Here is a 20,638-nt window from a genome sequence, read left to right as displayed (position 1 = left end):
GCTTTTTGTTTTGTTTTTTAGAAAACCAAGGTGTCGCTGCAGGAAATGGAATCAAGACTACTGAACTTTTTCTGCAGGAAATGGAACCATACTGCTCACTGTTATAGAAAATCGAGTTGCGACTTTTGAAACTTCTGTAAGAAATCAGACCATGAATTACGGAGCTTCTGCAGGAAATCAGACCATGACTTGCAGAGCTTCTGTAGGAAATTGGACCATGACTTGCGAAGCTTCTGTAGGAAATTGAACCATCAACTAACACTTCTCCCTCGCTTGTGTACAGTCCACTGCACATGAATAAAATGTGCTGATGTCAAATGTGCAATGAGCTCATTGGATTACCAGCCATTGAGGTCAATTGTTAACCAATGCGAGGCCCTTCACCTTTAATGAGAGCGAGGACCAAGGTACCCTGATGCATCCCATCGGGTGTGAATTAATGTGCTGATGTCGAACCCCCCTGTAGGATCCAGCAGTCAAGGAGCCATAGTGATTCCCCATTGCTGCTAGCGAGATAGCCTGTCATTGGGGCATACATGCTTCAAGGCATCATAAGGCTCTGATCTTGCACCCAGATAACTTGATGATGTCGATGGGCCAAGATTATTGGAAGGAGGGCCTTAAGGAATCCCACATCAGTCCAAAACAAGTAATCCAGATTTATATGAAAGTGAACTTTTAGTAAGAGGATCTACTGACCTATAATTTTAGCGAGCCCAGGGCAATTCATGCTCACCATATTTCATTTTTAGAGAGTCTGAAATACTTAGAAAAGAAGACTCGTGGGGGGGGTTCCTTTTCCATAATTAGTCCATTGGGCTCAGAAAAAGGGATAAACCTATGCCAAATAAACATTCCTCTCATTTTTACCAAGCACGAGGAGGAATAAAGTGAGCTCATTGTGTTAGCAGGAAATCAAGAAGAGATAGTGGAAGGAATGATCTCTTCTCTCACCATCTTCATATCTCTTTTCTTCACAATTTCTTCCACATATTCCTCCTTAGATTGGGGTTTTTTATATAACTTGAGTCTGTTCCCATTCACCAAGAAGGTAACATTCCCATCATCAATGGTTTTAACCTGAACAGATCCATTATCAAAGTCTTTCTCAATTTCATAGGGGCCCAGCCAATGTGTGTTAAATTTTCCTTTAAAGTTCTTAAATTTAGAATCATACAACAATGACCAGTCTCCCTCTTTGAACTGCTTCTTTTTAATTTATCTGTTATGCCATTTAGCTCGTTATTGTTGAATCAATTCAGTATGCTGAAAAGCATCCTACCTAATTTCATCCAACTCATTGAGCTGCAGGATTCTTTGTTGCTGAGATTCATCAAGGTTTATTCCCAAATCTGCTACCATTTTAAAAGTTTTGATCTAAAATTCAATGGGCAATAAAACTTGCTTTCCATACACCAATTCATATGGAGAAAAGCCAGTGGTATTTTTCCATGTAATCCAATAGGCAGACAATGCTTCAAGAAGTCGGTCAGACCAATCCTTCTTATGTAATTGCACTGTCTTAGTAAGGATTGTCTCCAACACCTTATTTGTTGATTCCACCTACCCATTAGCCTATGGATGATAAGGGGTGGACTTCCCATGAGTAATCTAATATTTTTTCACACTTCCCTGCATAAGCTTTGATACAAACCGAGTACCTTGATCAGTGACTATTTCTCTAGGTACCCCAAATCTTATAAAAATATCAAAAAAATAAAATCTACCACTGTTTTCTCTATTTCTCTAGGTAATGCACTTGCCTCCACCCACTTTGTAACATAATCAGTACAAGCTAAAATATACTTCTTACCTTTGGACATAGGGTTGATGGGACCCACAAAATCAAGAGCCCACCTCTCAAAAGGTTCTATAAGAACTTGTGGCTGCAAAGGCATCTCATCTGATTGTACAGGATGCCCCATTCTCTTGCAGTTGTCACACTTCCGGACATATTCCCTCGCATATTTCAAAAGACTTGGCCAATAATACCTTGAGCAGAGGATTTTATAAGTTATTCGCTTATCTGCAAAATGTCCTCCACATGGTTCATCGTGACAGGCTCTCAAACTGTCATAGATCTCATCTTCCTGAACACACCTGTGGATAATCAAATTAGGTTCAGTGAAAAAAATGTCTCCCCTAATCCAAGAGTGATCATCACTTTTTCTAATAATTCTCTTTTTCTGATTAGATGAAAAATGAGGCAACTTTCTTGTAGCAAGGTAATTTTTCATGTCTGCAAACCAAGGTGTTTTAACAAAAATAACGAACAAATTTTCTTCAGGAAATCTATCATTAACAAGAACATCCTCACCTGCTTGGTTGAGTCTAGATAAGAAATCAACTACCTGATAATCCTTTCCAAGCCTATCCAATACTGTGATGTCAAATTCCTGCAACAACAAAAGCCACATAGTAATCATGCCATTAGTAACTGGTTTATTCATGAGATATTGAATGGCAGAGTGATCGGTGTGTACAAAAACTTCATAGCCCGTGATGTAATGTATAAACTTATTAATAGCATAAATCACAGCAAGGAATTCTTTTTCAGTTACCGTATAATTCAGTTTTGCAGGAGTTAAGTTTTTACTAAAATAATAAATAGCATGGGTTACCGGATATTCCTTTTGTCCCAATACCACTCCTATGGTTGAATCAGAGGCATGAGTGGAAATATGAAAAGGTAATTTCCAATCTGGGCCTATCAATACTAGTGCTGAAGAAATTGCTTCCTTGAGTGTATCAAATGCAGCTTCACACTCATCATCCTAATGAAATTTAGCTTCTTTAGTCAACAATTTAAATAATGGAAAGGCTACTTTTGTAAAATTTTCAAAAAACCTTCTATAGTAGCCAACATGCCCAAGAAAACTTCGGACTGCCTTCTGATTGGTTGGTGGGGGTAGCTTTGTAATGACTTCAATCTTTTCCGGATCAACTCTAATTCCTGTAGCAGAAACATGATGACTCAAAAGAATACCTTCATTCATAATCATAAGACATTTTTCATTACTTAATGAGAGGTTAGTTTCTCTACATCTTTGCAAAAAAAATTCAAGATTATGTAAAGCTTCTTCAAAAGTATCACCCATGACTATAAAGTCATCCATATAATGTTCTACGCAATCATGCAAAAGATCAAAAAAAACACCAAGGACTGCCGATGGAATGTGGTTGGTGCGTTACTTAGACCAAATGGAAGTACCCTATATGCGTGGGTGCCCCAGGGACATGTGAATGTAGTCTTTTCTTAGTCTTCCGGAGCTATCCTAATCTGATTGTACTTGTTGAACCCATCTAGGAAGGAAAAATAATTTTTTCCTACCAAAGTGTCCAGCACTTGGTCTATAAAAGGCAAGGGAAAGTGATCTTTCAATTTGGCCTTATTTAGTTCCCTTTAATCTACACACACTCACCATTTACCATTCTTTTTGGTGACAATAACCAACGGAGATACCCACTAGCTATCCCAAATAGGATAGATGAACCCTACATTTAACAATTTCTGCAATTCATCTTTCACAATTTCCCGTAAAGCGAGGTTCATCCTCCTTTGTGGTTGCCTCACAGGCCTGGATTTCTCATCTATATAAATATGATGGATTTATGTGTCCGGGTGAATGCCTTTCATATCTGTGTATTCCCAAGTAAAAGAGTTTGAAAATTTTTTCAATGCTTGGATTAACTTTTTTTCCTATTTAGAAGTTAAGGCAGAATTAATATTCAAATGTTTTTCAGGAAAACTTTCAACCACCCTACTCCCCCATTCAATCATGGAATATACAGGAAATGTAGATAATAAGGTTGAATGTAATTTGATTGTTGTACTATATTCATGAAAATCTTGCAGATTAGTAATGAGATCTAAATTATGACTAGACTGCCTTCCTTCTTGCTGCAGAAAAACCAGGATTAGAAATACAACAATTTATCAAATTTTCTTCGGAATTTTCTTTAAGGCTCATGACTTGGGAAATTGTCAAAACTGGTCGGGCACATTCTGAATCATGCTCTTCTTCTTCAACCCAATGTGTATTTTCTGATCTCAAGAGAGGTTGAGCAGGGGGGATACAATTATTGTCCTTTGTTTCAGTCCCATGAGTGATGGTCATATTTCTGGACCTACACCCTATATAAGCATCTGTTGTGGCTAACCGCGGTGTATGAAAGACGAAAGGATGCCCTCCTAAGTTAGTTTTGGGGTGAAGAACATAAAAATATGCAGGGTACTTCCAAGAATCTAATGAGATGGCAATTTCTTCTAATACCCCCTATGGCTTTACCTTAGACCTGTTTGCTAATTCTAGCATGGTAGCAGTAGGCAATAAGTCAAAGGTTCCTATTCTAGATAAGGTCTCCATAGTCATCACATTAAGGGTTGCACCTAAATTAATTAAATTATATTTTATAAGTTGTCCCTTGATAAATGTGGTAACCACAGGGGTTCCAGGGTCTGCATATTTTTTAGTAACAAATACGGTAGACACTAAACTTGCAAGCTTTCCACCTACTTGAACTGTAGAGAGTTCTTTCTTTTGCCTTCCTGGTCTCTTGGTACATAGCTCCCTTACTATTTTAGCATAGATTGGGGTATATTTTATTTCTTGTAGCAAAGGGATATTAATGCATACATTTCTCAATTCAAACACAAGATCAAACTCGGGCTTCTTTAGTCTCATTTCCAACCTCTCTGGAAAAGGAGGCTAGATTGTATGGGATGAGGAAGGTTCTTGCGGCCTTGAAGTAGGTTGTTCTGTTGATTCAGGTGTGGTTTCAACTTTATGCATTTCTAGAGAGTCTTCCTCTACAATATTTTCAATTATTTTGGGCTGATTCACCACTTTTCCTGACCTCAACTGGATTTCCTACAGTGACACAAGAAATTCCTGTAAAACAGGAACATAAATTTCCTACAGCGACTGTGGTGCAATACTGTAGGTAGGAAAAGTTGGATAGGTGACCAATCCAATGTTGTGAGCAGATTGGATGGTTTTATTATCAGGGTTAGACATTGGCTGGGCAAGAATTTGCATAGGAAAAGTTTGATTTGGTGGGGTAGGCAACTAAAGTTGCTACTGTTGAGGTTGAATCATTTGTTGTTGCATAGGCTGCGGAGGATAAAAGTTTTGAGAAGGAAAATTGTGAGTGGTAGGGTAATAAAAGTTCCCTTACCAAGGCTATTATGGAGGCTAGGTCTGCCAGGGCATTGGAATATTCCACATCTGATTTTGATTGTAAGGAACTTGAAGGTGCGACTAAGCCATACCTGTAGCACGTGGTTGCCATGGTCTTTGAGGTGCCATTGCATAAAGTGCGTTGACAGCTCCTTGGTCGACTAGATATTCTGCTTCAATTTTAGGAAGTGTTGGACATTGATCAATAGAGTGTTTTTCTTCACAAGTTTAGCATATCTCTGCTATTTGTAGGACATTCGTTCAAGGCATGCTTCTTCCTACATTTCGAACAGAACACGGCCAAAGATTTTTCTAGTTCCTCCTATTTTTCATGTTTCTTCTTAGCCTGCAAAACATCCAATTGAGAAGATAATGTGCTAAGAATATTAGTCTTAAAATTTTCAAGTAAATTACCCATTTCAGCTCTGGTTGCTCCAGCTCCAGCAACTGACTTGACAAGCCTGGAAGCAATATCTCTTGTTCCTCCTCCAACTTTCGATTTTCCTCTTGATTATCAACAACATATCTCACATACTTCATCATGACCCAACTTTGATATGTCATCTCCTCCCATCAGATTCAAAATCTCCAGAGATTCTTGTCTGATCGCTTTGAGCAAGATTGTTCTTTTAGTATCCTTGCTCAATTGATTCATTTTAGACCTCTCCAGATTGTACTGAAATCTCTCCACCGAGTCCTCAAGGATTTTCCCCTCCTTCTGAGCCATGCCAAATATTTCTTCTCTGAGGTCCTTAGTCTTTCAATAATCTTGATACTTTCTCCAGAATACCTTTTTCATTTTCTTCCAAGTTGTAATGGAGTTTGAAGCCAACCCCATGAACCACCTGAGAGCTGCATCCTTCAATGTTGTAGGAAACAATTGCATCTTCTGAGCATTGGAAGAATAACCATAGCTTCTGCATAACACATCAAATTCGAATAGAAAGGCATTAGGATCTTCAGTAGGAACCCGGCAAGGCTGAAGGGGGAATATTCTTCATCTGAGTAGCTCCACCAGCCTCCCTGATAGGGAATTTGAATGTGACTAATTATTCTTCTTTCTCATCGTATCCATCTGTGTGACCAGTCCCCTCTTCATGGGCCATTCTATACCAAAAGGAAGTGGGGGCTTTGTAGATTGCAAATCTTGCAAAATCGATGGTTTGGATTTCTAGTTATCGAACAGGATTGCCAAGGAATTCCTTTTCAGGCTGACCACTGAGCGGAGCTGTTGTTTTCCTTATGACAAGAGATTCAAAATGGGCAGCAACAGAATATTTTCCTGTAGAACTTGCTACAATAGAAGAAGGAATATGTTCTAGGCTCTTTTCAGGACCACATACCTCCTCACCGGACTCTTCTTCTCTTGCTACCTTATTTCTTACAAACTTCTTTTTCCTTGTCAGTGTATTAGTAAATGAAGTGGTGCTCACACCACCACAAAAGACATTTGTATATGTTGGACCCACTGATCTACTATGAAAACAAATTAAAAAGAAACTACATACCAAACAATCAAGACATGTCTTTGGCGAATTTATGACCTCCTCCAGTGCGTGGGCTTTGCTCTTCATCTTACCACTTCGACTCCCCCAGTCCTGAAAATTTCCAAACAATGCATCTAATAAAAACACTTCAGTATTATCCCTTTAGCAACTCCCCGAAAACAACGACAAAATGTTTAGTCAATTTATAGCATTTTAATTTGATTAAAAATAAATCATCAACTCAAGTAGGTAAGCTTGTGAGATGCATGCAAAGTATATGCAGGCCTAATACTGTAAGTGGTGATTAATATAATTAACCAATCATACAAAACCAATGACTCTTTCCTGCATCAATCACTTAGCGGTAAAGACTATAAAGTGGATAGAACTTCCCTCTACAACTCTTAAGATTGTTGATGATGATTAGGAAAAGATATAAAAATCACTTACAGCAAATTAAGAAATTCAATCAAAAGGAGAAAGCAATTCTTCATTACTTGAATCCCACACATAAACAGAAACTAATTCATTTCATCCAGTGTTGCCGATATATTAGAAAGAGTACACTAGCTATAAAAATGAATTATTACTACATAACAGAAATAAAATGCATGAAAACTAAACTATGGGAGTTGTGAGAAAAGGGGGCCCTTCATTACTCACAACCCCTTCAAATTAGAGGAGTTTTCCCACTACAATGGATAGAACATATATCTTTATACTAATATGAAAATACAATCCAGTACAATCTCATACAAAGCTAGTGCTGAAACCAAGCCAGCACTCTAACGGACCCCTATCATCGGAACTAGTACAAAATTTATACATTGACAAAGCCCATATATGGCTTGAAATAAAAGAGATTGTTAATCTAAGCCTTGGGCTAACAAATCTGTTACAATATACCATTTTTAGCCATACCAAGACTAATCCATGGCTGGAGGCATGGATTAGATGAAAACTCGTTACATGGTTGTAGTTGTTCCTCCAAATGACCATCAAGAGAAGACTTTTGAATCTAGGTAGTGTTGTTGGCATAATTGAGAAGGCCAATAGGATAGCATCCATATGTGATATATTCCCTACAAAACCCATGTTCCCGTTGGACTTATATATCCATGTAATATGGCTAACCGTTGATGTTGCTGCAGGAAATCCACGCGGTTACAGGAAATCTGTGACTATAGGAAATCTGGAGTGTCTGCAGGAAATAAGGTCGCACAACTGTTCTGCAGCAATTATGGACCTATTTCTGAATCAAATAAAATTTTCACAGGAACTCGAGATTAGTTGGCATGGTAATAAAATAATGAAGAACTAGCTAAGGAATACTTAAAGTTAAGGTAAAAGACGGTTTTTAATATTAATTTGCATACCTTCAACCTATGGCACCCTTTTGGCAATAACACATGTATTATAACTGAGATAGGCATAGTAGGGATTAAACACAGTCAAAATGTGAGAGGGAAAGTATAGAAAAGGGTGTCAAAATAGGGCAAAACCAAGCCCCGACAAATACATGAATCAAAATCACTAAAATATGGTTCGCTGTTTTTTTTTAACTGTGAGCTTCTATAGGGTAAGGCTTACCTGTACCAATAATAGCCACCTGTAAGATTGACAACTCAAGGTTCTAATTCCTGAATCACTTTGCAATTTTTTTATGCCTATATATATCTCTCACACAAAAATATTCAAATTTAGCCCAATAAATTGACAATTGGTTAATTTTAAGTGTTGAAGATTCATTTGACTTTTGTGTCTTTAAATAGACTACATTACAGAAGAATACCATGGGAAAAAAACCATAGGTTGTGAAAAATCGTGAGTCAAAATGTTTACATAATGGTAAATTAACTATTTATTTTAAATATATAATTTTAGATTATTTTATTTGATTGTCTAGATTAGAGAAGAATACCATGGAAAAGACATATGGGTTATGAAAATCGTGAGTCAAAATATTTCATAACGAAAAATTCACTATTATATTTTAGTTAAATAATTTTATTTTTGTACTAACAATTGTACCACATGTTTCAAAGGAAATGTGTAGTATAGGAAACAGTAGAATAGAAGAAAGAAGTAAAAATATTATGCAATTTGTTTCTTAGTGGTGTTTGTCTGAGAAAACCATTGAAATTTAAACTTTCCATAAATGACCTACAACAATTAGGAAGGATGGTAGTTTGAGGAATCACATCAATATCTATTTTTTCATAAGTATGTTCACGGATAATGTTTTATTCTTCATAATGTATCTAGTGTGTACCTACCAACTGCAGAAACTAATGCAAGTGTGTGTTGTCTTATGGTTGAAGGGAACATTGCTGCCATGGTGCCACCAATAGGTAAATGGAAGGAAAAATGAAACTGAATCCTGAAAGGTCCACATTGAAAGCATTAGAAACACTATAGTTAGAAACCCAAGCCATACATTCAAAGGTATGTGAAACCAACCATGAGATGGTGTATTACCAATATGTGAGATGGTGTCAGACCCGTGGTAGTCCAAGCCAAAAGGGACTACAAAGGTATGTCAAACTAGTTTTTTCCAATACTAATCCTTGCATAGATTGGGATTACTTCATGGGAATTACTATCTACAAAAATAGATAACTTGACAGGAATGAAACTCTACAAAAACCAATTGGTTTATAACTCATAGGTTTATGGATTGATATCTAGAAAAGAATTTGATATTATACTGAGACTTGGAATTAGATCAAAACCTTAAAAGCCAACTTCTAGTAACAGAAAAGAAGCCCAACTTCTAGTAACAAAAGAAAATACCATAATGTAAATTAAACCCTTTTGATAACTGCTACAAACTCAAACTGGAGTAGTCATCAATTCTCAATACTCTTTGAAGAATGGAGCTTTGAAATTAATCTTGGTAGTTTCTCTAATAAAGAATGTTCTCTTGCAAAGATCACAATTATCCAATATCTTTGGCAATTTGCCTCAAACTCAAACAAACAGTAACCCATATTCAATGCCTCTTAATTACTGAAGCTTTAAATTGATCTTCGTAGTTAGTCACATCACTTGCATTGTAAATTGATCATTAACCAATACAACAATGTATGAAGGTTTAAAATTGACCTTGGTAGTTAGTCAACTAAATTGCAATGTAATTGATTATTAACTAATACACCAATGTATACATTTATCAAATCACCCAACTCTTCATAAAACTTTTTCACTCTAGAAAGTATCATTCCTAGTGCTTGTAAATAAGAAAATTGTGGAGCAGTAGAAGGTCACAGGGAGAGATTTCTAGGACATGGAAATGTAACTTTCCCTCTAATGCCATATGTTCCAGATTGAAAGGCATACACAACTTTACATGTGAAAATCATAATCAAATTATTAAAACTAATAAAACATTTCCCTAGATGTATTCAAAATTATCAAAAAATGAAGTAGAAGAAAAAGGGACTACATATGTGAAGCAAACTTGCCTCTTTAAGTCTTGGGTTTGTAACCTAAATTGACAAGAATACCAAAGGTTCATAACAAAATTCATTAACTCATGACTTTATCTCAAGTATCTCAATTCCTTTACATTGGAAAAATAAAACTCATGTCTCAACCCCTTAGCTTTGGAAAGGAAGAAAGGAAATCACACTTTGAAAAATACAACTCAAATATTTTATTGCATGTTCCTTCCACTTTTATTAGGTTTCTAAGTCTAAGAATTCTCAATGAGTTACAAACTATAATACAATGGAAATACATTCGATCTTTTAAATTTGAATTGCATTAACTGAGCCAAAGTTAAGAAATACACTGTATAAAACAAATTTATGCTTCCAATTTTTTCAAATTAACATATTAGGTAGTTTTTTTTCAAAAAAGTCCCCAACATATCTTTAACTTGTCAATTTGAACCTAATCTCCTTTCCTTTCTTTTTGATAACCGATTTTCACTGGTCTTTTATTTCACTTATGGCCTACACAAAGGAAAGATGACACAATAAGAGTTGATCCTATTCTAAGCTAGACATTGGAAGGAAATCTTGATACTTCTGGCACAAGAGGGATCCTCCAAGATCCACAAGGGTAATTCATTAATAAATTTCTGTAATCTGAAAACTTTGGAAAATGAATTGACATGCTAAACAAAGATTCTATATTGGTAAAATATCAATGCCAAAATCAACAAAGACACAAAACCAACGATGGTAAGGTTTCATCCAAAATTTCAAATAATGTTCGTTAAAAACATTAACGTAATAAAATCATGTAATAGCTAAAAGAATTCAAGGAATAGGCGAGGATTACTATGAAAAGGGCTAGAGGATATGGCATTGGTGGTGGGTATCAGGAAATCTCTAGGGTTGATTATGTTTCTAATACCATTAATGCAATCATTCTAGATACAATTAATGCAATCAAATTGAGCAAGAGTTTTATTTTGAAGCACCCTGCTTGGTTGGCAAAGAACAATGTTTCCAGCTTCTACACAGAATCAGATGGCCAAGAAAACGTACAATCAAGTATCTAGTGTCATGTACCACCCTTTCTACGAAGAACCAAAGCAATCATAGGTTTTTTATTAAGACAATAAATTCAGATGAGCAGGAAAAATAACAATGGATTAAAATTGCTTGTGTAAAGTCCTACAATGTTGTTTCCCATTGCATTTTATAGTGAAGGTACAAGAAAAATCATCCACCTTGTCCCAACAATTTGCTTGATCAAATCCAACTACTTCACCCATGTACTGCCTATTTCCAAAGGTTTTTCTAACTTCCTGACCAATAAATACATCTCCACCACTATTTTCATCGAGAGTTTGTATTACATGCACAAATAGGTATAAATTCACAAATATTTCCATTAGTAACATAAATAAGTCTAAATCTAAGCATTCATTTGATATGAGAAACATATAAATTTATAATAGAATTTGGGAGTGGTAGAATCAAGCAACATACATCTTGCTCTTGCTTTAAATCAGAACCTAGTTCTTCATCTATCACATCAATTGTATAAGAATGTAAAAAGGTTAGTGTAAAATAAATCTAAATATAGTCCATCGATAAAAAGATCATCTCTATCAAATCCATTAGATGCAGTGAAGTAAGCCACAACCAATGGGATAGTTACCAAGTAGACCTGATAAGTGAAAATTACATTAACATGTAAGTTATATCTTACAATTTACACAGATAAGAATCCTAAGCTGGTTTAGACCATGAAAGAATAATAAATTTATGAATCTTGCAAAACAAATTATGCTTTTACACACTATGAATTAATCTAATCCATTTTTCACCATCCACTGGTTAGTTAACATCCTTAACGAACTCAAAATCAATTCTTTTTGTCTTTAAGCATGCCCTAATATGAAGCAAGATTCCTTACGCTAATATCCAGTGGAACCCCAATAGAAGGATCATCCTTGGTGATTGGTACAACATGGCTATCCAATCCCTTAAGCACATCATTTGCAGCATCTATAGAACTAAAGACCACATGGGTGTTTTCTATCCCATTGGTTGTATATTCAAAATCTTTAGAAATTGGAGGTATCTTCGCTTGGGACATGAATTTAGTATTTTCATGTGGATTAGAATTCACCACATTTGTAGCAATGGAAGTCAAATTTGTCTCAAAAACAGGGCTAGAAATAGAGTTAGTATTAGTAGACACTAAATGGTTGCTTTCGTTTTTACTATCAATAGAGGAGTTCTCAACAATAACAATGGGTCTACTATTGCTAGATATTCTTTCAACTTCTTTGTTTGATATGTCAACAATTTTCATACCTGGACTATCTTGACCCATATTCTTCCCAGTAGTTTGTATGTAATCAATGCTCCCAACTTCAACCTGTTGAACATTGACCCATGCACTCTTGTAAATATCAACATTTACAGATGCTAACTCTTCATTTCTAATATTCGGTTCAACACCCATAACAAGACTGTAAGCTACAATAGCTGCAATGTCAACTGGAAATTCATTACTAACATGAAATTCCAACTCAGATGATGGAACTTCATGAAATTCAATAGGTATACATTTTGTTTGCAAAAGAAAACTCTTGTCATTCTCAACATCTGCAACACTATTGTCACCATCAACATCTATAGATGCATCCTTATTACTTCTAGTAGTAATTTCAGCACTTGAAGGTAGGTTGTGAACTAAAGTGGGTCCAGTATCTGTAGGAAATTCATGAACTTTAACAGGGGCACTCTTGTCACCGTTAACATCGAAACATGTTGTCTTGTCACTATGAACATCTATATACACACTCTTGTCACTTCTAGTAGTAATTATAGCACCCAAAGGAAGACTGTAAGCTGGAGTATATCTGGTATCTGCATGCAGTTCATTAGTAGAATGCAATTCCAACTCAGAATATGGCACTTCATGCACTTCAATAGGTGTACATTCCATCTGCAAAGATAAGCTTTCATTTACAGGATTTTCACCACTAATATCATCCTTTGCAATGACATTAGTTCCTATGGCTTGGTATGGAAATGATTTTGTCCTATGGTCCATACTTTCTATATCAGTATTTGGTTCAACATTTGCATCATTAAATATTTTGTTTAGAGAAAATTTCTTGTTAATAAGTGCTGCAGTATGATCCCTGTTGTCTCTAGATAAAGTTGTCGTAATGTCAGTTGTAGTACTTTTTTCGAAAGAAACTCCAAGAGATATATCAATTTTGAAACCCTTGGTCAATAGAAATTGTTGAGATTACAAGCACAACAACATTGATTGGTGCATTGTTAAATATCTATCTAAATTTTAAAACACGGAAGTGACAGATGCATACAAGACACATGATTTGTTTGTACAGTTTATAATAAATTAAAATAAATTTGAAACTGGATATAGTTCCTAGTACCACCGTAATAGAAGCACCTGCAAATGTAGCTAAATAAATGCCAAATACCCAACCAACAAAATAGGCTCTCCCTGAACAAAAGCCACAAATGTAGTAGTAGTTTTTGTAGGTTTGTCCAAACCCTTGAGATTGCTTTTTCCTGGTCCTCCATGCAACTCAATTTCCTCAAAATATGTGATATAAATAAAAAATACAAAGAAACTTGGAATCAAGAGACACAAATTGAATCAAACAAATGAGATATTATGAATGTAGATAATGAAAATGAGAAATGTCACAAAATACACTAACCCACATTCCAATAAAAAATTTCAAGAGGGGTTTTACTACCATGCTACTTGATTGAAATAATATCATCCTCTCTTAGTAATTTCTATGTAGTTTGTTTGATTATGGATAGTGTAGACATTAAGGAGCTTCATAAGGTGGTGTGTCACCATGAGGAGCTGATACAAGACAATAGTTGGTTGACTGAGCAGACTGGACCTACTCAACCTTTACAATTTTAGAAGAGAGTGGCAGGCTAATTCTCCACCCACTGATCTTGTATGCTGGGTCAAGCAACATCTGGTTCTCTCTAAAATTTATATGCAATCTCTTCAATTATGGATAGTGCAACATTCAAGAGCTTCATAAGGTGATGCATCACCATGAGGAGCTGATACAGGGCAACAAAAGTGTTATGCTCACATTCTCTTCTAAATTCACATAGATTGAATATGCCCAATTTACTCAGTCATCTAGGACATTCTAGTGATCCATAAGCAACAACTTGACTCTCTGGGAACAAAATGCCAAAGGGTATGGATTTTACACTTATTTTGTGCATGGAATCTCTAGCAATACCTTCTAATAATAGGGGCTAATCAGAATATCCATCAAGCAAGAGACCATATTTTGTACCAAGATTGTATTATATTTTTAAAGATACATTGTTAAAGAAATAAAAAAGAAAACTTGCAAGCCATGAACAAGAAAAATCATCCACCTTGTCCTAAGAAGTTTCTTGATCAAATCCAACTACTTCACCCATGTACTGCCTATTTCCAAAGGTTTTTCTAATTTTCTAACCAATAAATACATTTCCACCACTATTTTCATCGAGAGTTTGTATTACATGCACAAATAAGTGTAAATTCACAAATATTTCCATTAGTAACAGAAAGAAGTCTAAATCTAAGAATTCATTTGATATGAGAAACATATAAATTTATAATATAATCTAGGAGTGGTAGAATCCAGCAACATACATCTTTCTCTTGCTTTAAATCAAAAACTATTTCTTCATATATCACAAGAGTTGTACAAGAATGTAAAAAGGTCATTGTAAAATAAATCTAAATATAGTACATCAATAAAATTATCATCTCTATCAAGTCTATTAGATGCAATGAAGTAAGCCACAACTAATGGGATAATTACCAAGTAGACCTGATAAGTGAAAATAACATTAACATGTAAGTTATATCTTAAAATTTACACAGATAAGAATCCTAAGCTCATTTAAACCATGAAAGACAAATAAATTTCTAAATCTTGTAAAAAGTTGTATGATTGTACACACCATGAATTAACCTAATGGAATGTCCAACATTCACTGCTGACTTAACATCCTTGATAGACTCAAAAAAGTCTATCAGTTTTTTGACATCAAGCATGCTCTGATCAGAAGCAAGATGCCTTACGCCAATATCTAGCACAACCTGAGTAGATGGATCATCCCTAGTGATTAGTACAACATGGCTATCCAATGTCTTAGGCACATCACCTGCAACATCTACAAAATTAAGAGCACATGGGTGTTTTCTATCCCATTGGTTGTATATTCTGAATATTTAGACATTGGAGATATCTTCGCTTGGGACATGAATTTAGTATTTTCATGTAGATTAGCATTCACCACATTTGAAACAATGGAAGTCAAATTTGTCTCAAAAATAGGGCTGGAATTAGAGTTAGTATTAGTAGAGACTAAATGGTTTCTTCTGTTTGCAGCATCAATAGAGGAGATCTCAACAATAACAATGGATCTGTTATTGCTAGATATTCTTTCAAATTCTTTGTCTCATATGTCAACTATTTTTGTACTTGCACTATCTTGACCCGAATTCTTCCCAATAGTTTGTATGTAATAAATGCTCCCAACTTCAACCTACTGAACATTGACCCATGCACTCTTGTAAATATCAACATATAATTGTTTAATATTCATTTCTAATATTCAACTCAACATCCATAATAAGAATGTATGCTACAGTAATTGCAGTGTAAACTAGAAATTCATTACTAACATCAAATTCGAACTCATATGATGGAACTTCATGAAATTCAATAGGTATACATTTTTTCTGAAAAAAGAAAACTCTTGCCATTCTCAACGTCTACAGAAACATTCTTATTACTTCTAGGAGTAATTTCAGCACTTGAAGGCAAGCTTTGAACTAAAGTGGGTCTAGTATTAGTAGGAAATTCATTACAAGAAGGCAATTCTAACTCAGAAGATGGAACTTCATGAACTTTAACAGGGGCACTCTTGTCACCATCAACATCAAGAGATGCTCTCTTGTCACTATGAACATCTACATACACACTCTTGTCACTTCTAGTAGTAGTTATAGCACCCAAAGGCAGACTGTAAGCTAAAGTATATCTGGTATCAGTATGCAATTCATTAGTAGAATTCAATTCCAACTCAAAATATGGCACTTCATGCACTTCAATAGGTGTACATTCTATCTGCAAAGATAAGCTTTCATTTACATGCTTTTCACCACTAATATCATCCTTTGCAATGACATTAGTTCCTATGGCTTGGTATGGAAATGATTTTGTCCTATGGGCCATACTTTCTATATCAGTATCAGGTTCACCATTTGCATCATTGAATCTTGTGTCTAGAGAAAATTCCTCATTAATCAGTGTTGCAGTATGGTCCCTATTGTCTCTAGATAAAGTGGTTCAGAGATCAGTTGTAGTCTTTTCTTCGAAAGAATCTCCAAGATTTTCATCAAGTTTGAAACCCTTGGGTTATTTGTGGTGGTTTGATAAATAAATCACACGAGCTTTTGATTTTGTTCAATGCAGATGTGGAGCTTATCATTATAATTTCTAAAACTATTTCAATCTGGTAGCATAGGATTGTTTAGTTGTCTAACATTCAATCTGATGGTGCAGACTGGTCCACAAGGGTAGTTGGGGAGTTGTTTTCAAAGGAGAATTCCTTACAACGTAATTATTATTTCCTATTTTATTATTTTATTTTTATGTAACTATATGGAGAAAAACTGTGTTTCTTAATAACTATAATCATTAATTTTTTAATTTTATTGTGTTTATGAACTTTTAATTTGTATTTGTTTTTATGTAATTTGAGTGAGTCAAAAACATAAAAATTACAACATCTCTTCCATACTAGTTCTATTTTAATTACGTCCAACGTTAACATTAGATTAAATTTGTTAAATGTTAAATGATAAACATTTGCACTTGACATCTACCCCATACTGGGTTGTAAAGCACCGAGAATGATGATGATGATGTCGTCAATGATTAATTAGTCTCTTAGACTTTAAGAAGGTAATATATTACTTGATTTTTTTAATTTTGTTTTTGCTAGAAAAACATTAAAAGGCACAGAATTATAGTTTTTGTGACTTGAAAAGTTTGAAAGGTTGGTAGTGTGAGAAATGGTTTGAAACTAAGACCTAATTTGGGTATACAATAACTAAACAAGAGAGTCCAAGTTTCATCTTCAACTCTCGTCGTGTCACAATGATGTTAGACTCTCATTGCCAATTTCTTTATGGATCTCACTAGAGTATGCTCTTACTTTAAGAATGTTTATTTAAGGCAAATGAATGCTTTTGATTTTCTATATTAGGGTTTACTACTTCGTTAAAATATCTTAATTTTCTTTCTCCTCAAACTAGTAATCACATTAGATTTTTTCCTTAAATTTTGATTTAATAATATTTTTAATATTATCCTTATTTCAATATATTATTTCTTCCTTTATTCCCTAATGGTTTAGCCAAATAATGAACATCCTTTTACCATTCTTACTTGAATGAAGCTGGAATGTGGTTTTGAGCCTTATCGAGAGTTTAAAGCTATTTTAAAAAGCTTCATGCATTCTATGTTGTTTGGCTTGTTCTTATAAGGAAAAGGCTTGATAGTGTGTATTTCCTTTAATGGGGAGATTATAAGTTATAAATTCATTTTAGATCTATTTTATCTTTGTACAAGATTCTCTAGAGATAATGCACTCCCAAACTTAACATCCATATAAAATAATAGGAGTAACAAGTGTCTCAAAAAAGAGGGTTGTTTTTTTGGTCCCATATATCCAAAGATTCATTCATTTACAATTGTTTTCAATCTCATAATAATTTTTACACTGTCCACTTATCATTTTCTCAATATTATAATTCCAATTCATCTTGTGATGAAATATCAATTCAATTTTATATTTGTATGATGCAAAACTATCATAGGTGATATTTTTGGATTTAATTATTGTAACTTGTTGTTTTTTCAATGTTAATTTTGATACCCATACTAAACTACAAGTCATGGAGTATATTTAGATTCCTTCTAATTTCATAGGATTCCCTCAAATCTAAAATATTATAATCATCATAGAGAATAAAGATGATGAATGTACTAGTGAGAGTTGGGCCAACACAACCTGATTATGCCGAAAAGGATAAGGGACATGGGACAATCTTTCTTGACACCAACATTACAATTAACCTCTTCCACTAGCCATTAGTGTTCATAATATTGGAAATAATATTCTAATACAACCTTGTCAAATCAACGCTCGACTCAAAAGGACAATCTATGTCTTCCAACATATTCCAATGTTTTTTCATCTATATTGTATGAAGTTCTATCTAAATTCAATGAAATAATAAGGGATGTGAGTTTTATTATTGATGTAATACTTGGACATGTTCATAAGAGTAACAAGGTAGTTCATACATGAAACTTTAGTGGAAAATATACCAAAATACCAAGAACATAAAAAATAAATAAATAAAAATATAGTCGTCTAATAAATATTATTAGGAATGACTAGTTTACAATAGGGATTTCAATATTTTAATTTTAAGTTTGATAATTATTAGCTAGAAGGAAATGATTTAACTTCCACATACTAATTATGACATGCACCATCCCCTCATGTAGTTTTCAATCTCTTGAGAACATTGATGAGTCTGCAACACATTTATGAAATCTAGGACAATGTCCACAACATTCCTATACTCATGTTTATCATCACTCAATTGCTTCAACATGGGTAATTACTTGTGTTGACTTCCCCTCAAAATTGTCTAGGGATGTAGAAACTCAATAGAACCTAGAAACGCCTCGTGGTTAATGTCCATGACTTCCCTAAGGCCTTGGTCCCTACCAATATGGTTTCCCTGCTAGAGCCAACCTACACCTCTCATCACATGAACCCGCTAGTGGAACATGGCTTGCTTCCCAAGAGAATCTCCTAGGAAAAGCTCCATCCCCCAAAACCATGACACACAACACCAAAAAACACAATAGCATAGAAAATAAAAGAACCATCATAAGATCCAACACTCGCAAGATGCCCCTTTCCCACCTCGTCTAAAAATAGGCCAAAGGGGCTTAACAACATATGACGATGAGTGATTCAAGGCTGGTCGAGAGATTCATGTGGTGTAATTACCCCATGCCACCTCCTTTGACCTCCACACCTAAGTCATCACCACCAGCACCCACCCAACCGCTACCTACCAAAACCTCAGCCCATGACCAACCTTCCAACATAGTGACGCCACCACTACCTGAATTCAAATTGAAGAAAAATAATAAAAGGGAATGTTCTTGTATATTTTCCTCGATGCCAGTGGGAGAGTCCCAACACTTAGAGTGTGCATGCACCATCGAGCTACCAAGGGCATCACATGGTCGCCAACTTGTGAAGCATGTTGAATAAATTCCCATATAAGTTGCTATACCAGAATCACAAATATGGAACTTCAAGGTTGACAACTCTCCCCCTCTGCCAGTCTATAGCACGTAACCAATTTCCCCCATAAACACATACGAGCTATTGGTTCCCAAACTTGGAACCATGAATACTTTATCAATATAGTGAGTTCTCACTCTAATTCATCCCATACAAGACTGTAGAACCTTCCATCGACTAACATAATCACCACAACATAAGGACGCTAGGCTCTCCATCAAAATTAAAGCCACCATTAAATACACCAATGTGTTCACACTCCATGCATATGTCTTCACACACTTCTGGATGTGAGGTAGGTTACACAACACCAACACATTAAATGCCATAGAGCCCATATGCATGGCTAGAGTCCACGACTACCCCCGTACTTCTTGGTTCACTTTCCCCTTGTTGAGGAATCTAGGGAAATTATAGTTAATGATATTCTTCTAGGCATGATAACTATTTGTGATGTTTTTTTCAATTTTCTTCTTATTCCAATATTCTCTTATTATTATTAGAGTGTGCCTTCATTAGTTCATCAAATAGCTACCAAAACAAAGAGACAAGAACAGAAGATGTTGGCATCCTTCTTCGGCCAAAACTTCTCCATATTGGAGAGGAAAACCTGCACATAATTCTTCTTATAGAGATTCCAATTGACAAATACCAAGACTGTGACCCTTGACCTACTACGCCACTCCAAGACCAAGACAACAATCCTCTTCTTACTATTGAGATCATCAACACCACTGTTGCTTCACCTTGGAAATTACATTTGCACCCTCACTAAGATGATTGTTGTACCATATCTCTATCTTCACTTAGATCATTACTACACTCTTACTGATATCATCATCATGTCAACTAGGTCTCTATAGTGACCTTGTCTTCGCTGAGGTCTTGTGTGTCTTTATGTGATTAATGTGAGCATGTCAATAGTGTATTTCATGACAGGTATGTCGAGACTGTGAGTACAACTATGTGATCATCGTGATCCTCCTTATGTCGATATAGTCAGACCGAGATTACACTTAGAATGTATGTTGAGACAGTAAGGGTTCACAAGATTTTTCTCATTATATATATATATATATATATATATATA

Source organism: Pinus tabuliformis, chromosome 9 (genome assembly GCF_031772625.1).
Source record: "Pinus tabuliformis cultivar Carrire ecotype Pingquan chromosome 9, CPIR1, whole genome shotgun sequence".
NCBI lineage: Eukaryota > Viridiplantae > Streptophyta > Pinopsida > Pinales > Pinaceae > Pinus > Pinus tabuliformis.
The sequence above is the reverse complement of the archived record's forward strand: the minus strand, read 5'-3'. Positions refer to the sequence as shown.